Source organism: Lepus europaeus, unplaced genomic scaffold (genome assembly GCF_033115175.1).
Source record: "Lepus europaeus isolate LE1 unplaced genomic scaffold, mLepTim1.pri SCAFFOLD_259, whole genome shotgun sequence".
NCBI lineage: Eukaryota > Metazoa > Chordata > Mammalia > Lagomorpha > Leporidae > Lepus > Lepus europaeus.
In genome coordinates, this window is record NW_026909140.1 from 79,198 (window position 1) to 82,225 (window position 3,028).

Below are 3,028 nucleotides of genomic sequence, written 5' to 3' on the forward strand. Positions count from 1 at the left end.
ATTTATTTGACAGGCAGAGTGGATAGTGAGAGAGAGACAGAGAGAAAGGTCTTCCTTTTGCCGTTGGTTCACCCTCCAATGGCCGCCGCGGTAGGCGCGCTGCGGCCGGCGCACCGCGCTGATCCGATGGCAGGAGCCAGGTGCTTCTCCTGGTCTCCCATGGGGTGCAGGGCCCAAGGACTTGGGCCATCCTCCACTGCACTCCCTGGCCACAGCAGAGAGCTGGCGTGGAAGAGGGGCAACTGGGACAGGATCGGTGCCCTGACCAGGACTAGAACCCGGTGTGCTGGCGCTGCAAGGTGGAGGATTAGCCTAATGAGCTGCGGCACCGGCCCTTCATATGTATTTAAATTTCATAGTAGCTCTGCAAAGTCGGCGTTTTATCTCTGCAGATGAGGAGACAGATGCTGAGGAGCAAGATCATTGGCTCAAAGTCTTGTGACAGACTAACATGTTGCAGGACCTGGATTGGAACCAAGACTGGTTAGTTAAGTACATGTTGTCTCTACTACTCAAACCTGAATTACACACTTCTCCATATTTCTTGTTATTGTGCCTTGTCTTCACTCGAGTTTGGCTTACCAGTCTCTCTGGTCCATCCAGCTACAGAAGCTGAGGATGTTGAAGTAGGGCTTGGGGATAGGGTATAGGCTTCAGTGCTGCTGAACAGAGTAGAGGCCAGCTGATGAATGATGATGGCTACAGTTCAGCTAGGTGGGAAGTATGGCATCTGTTTACCAAAAGGGCACCAGACCCTGGACAGATGCTTCATGAGATGGAGAACATACTTCAAGCATCATGTTGAAAAATGTGTTTCTCTTCTTGTCTCATTGGAGTCAACCTAACTGGATTCTTTAGCTGTCTTTTCTTTCTGGGGCATCTCAGTTTCTGAATTTTGGAAAGCAAGAACTTTTGGTGTGGACCATCACTCTTTCAGCTAGGGTTGGCTTTTGCTGGTTCAGAGCTTGCACTCTTGTCCAAACTCTTCTCTTCCTCAAACTGCCAGCTGCCTCCACGAAAAAAGGAAAAAATAGCAGCAACCTAGGTTCATTTTCTTATTCGTTCCATGATGCTATGTTATCTCTTTGTCCTAATGTAGTAAGTAGCTGATCTAATAATCTAACAAATTTTCATTGGCTAACACAAATGTGTTAGAGGAAGACCTGACCTTTTTTTTAAATAGGGAACTCTATGCTGTCTGTCTTGATCCAACTCCTTGGTGACCTTAGCCATGAGCATTGTAATCTACAGGCTCTGGGAAGACACAAAACCCATGAAGTGTAGGATTGTTCTTGTCTTTTTTTTAGTGCCTATTTGTTGAAGGACATAACAGTGACCGTTGAATGACAGAGTGGCTGTTTTTGGTGGTAGAAGCACACAAGTGTCCAAAAAGCAGCATCTAAACAGGAGATGAAGTGATTTGCTCTTCACATTAGTTGGCAGGTGCATTCTTTTTCAGAGAGTGAAGATGATACAGAATCCAAGTTAGAGAGGGCAGTTTGTAGGGAGGGAGGTGCGGTTGGGAAAATGAGCATAGGGTGAAGCCTTTCTAGTAGTGTTCTCACAAGCATGCATCCAATAAAAGCAATTTGAAAGATGAAATTTAGCCATTCCTTAGCACTATATATATGACAATGTCATTGACCCTGTTATCATAAACAGCTATGATTTTTCAGGGTACTGTATAATAGTTGTTTATACTCTAGGGAAAATGAGAAGACTTGGTATATGTACTTTAGAAAATAAAATATTGGCAATCTATCACAGATTATCATTTTTATTATAAAATTTTAATTTTTTTTTTAAATTAAACTTTTATTTAATGAATATAAATTTCCAAAGTATAGCTTATGGCTTACAATGGCTTCCCCCCTCCCACAACTTCCCTCCAGCCCGCAACCCTCCCCTTTCCCGCTCCCTCTCCCCTTCCATTCATGTAAAGATTCATTTTCAATTCTCTTTGTATACAGAAGATCAGTTTAGTATATATTAAGTAAAGATTTCAACATTTTGCCCATATAGCAACATAAAGTGAAAAAACTACCATTGGATTACTAATTATAGCATTAAATAGCAATGTACAGCACATTTAAGACAGAGATCCTACATAATTTTTTTTTCAAATTAATTAATTTTCTATGCCATTTCCATTTTAACACCAGGTTGTTTTTTTTTCATTTCCAATTCTCTTTATATACAGAAGATCACTTCAGTATGTAATTAGTAGAGACCTCATCAGTTTGTGCCCACACAGAAATGCAAAGTATAAAAATACTGTTTCAGTACTAGTTATAGCATCACTTGGCTTTAGATGACACATTAGGGACAGATCCCACATGGGGTGTAAGTACACAGTGACTCCTGTTGCTGATTTAACAATTTGACACTCCTATTCATGGCGTCAGTAATCTCCCTAGGCTCTAGTCATGAGTTGCCAGGGCTATGGAAGCCTTTAGAGTTCGCTGACTTTGATCTTATTCCGATAGGGTCATAGTCAAAGTGGAAGTTCTCTCCTCCCTTCAGAGAAGGGTACCTCCTTCTTTGATGGCCCCTTTCTTTCCACTGGGATCTCACTCACAGAGATCATTCATTTAGGTCTTTTTTTTTCCATGCTATCTTGGCTTTCCATGCCTGCTATACTCTCATGGGCTCTTCAGCCAGATCTGAATGCCTTGAGGGCTGATTCTGAGGCCAGAGTGTTGTGTAGGACATCTGCCATCCTATGAGTCTGCTGTGTATCCCACTTCCCATGTTGGATCTTTCTCTCCCTTTTTGATTCTATCAGTTAGTATTAGCAGATACTTGTCTTGTTTGTGTGATCTCTTTGACTCTTAGACCTATCAGAGCTATCAATTGTGAGCTGAAATTGATCACTTGGACTAGTGCGATGGCATTGGTACATACCATCTTGATGGGATTGTGTTGGAATCCCCTGGCACATTTCTAACTCCACCATTTGCGGCCAGTCCGATTGAGCATGTTCCAAATTGTTCATCACCTCCCTCTCTTTTTCCACTCTTAGATTTAA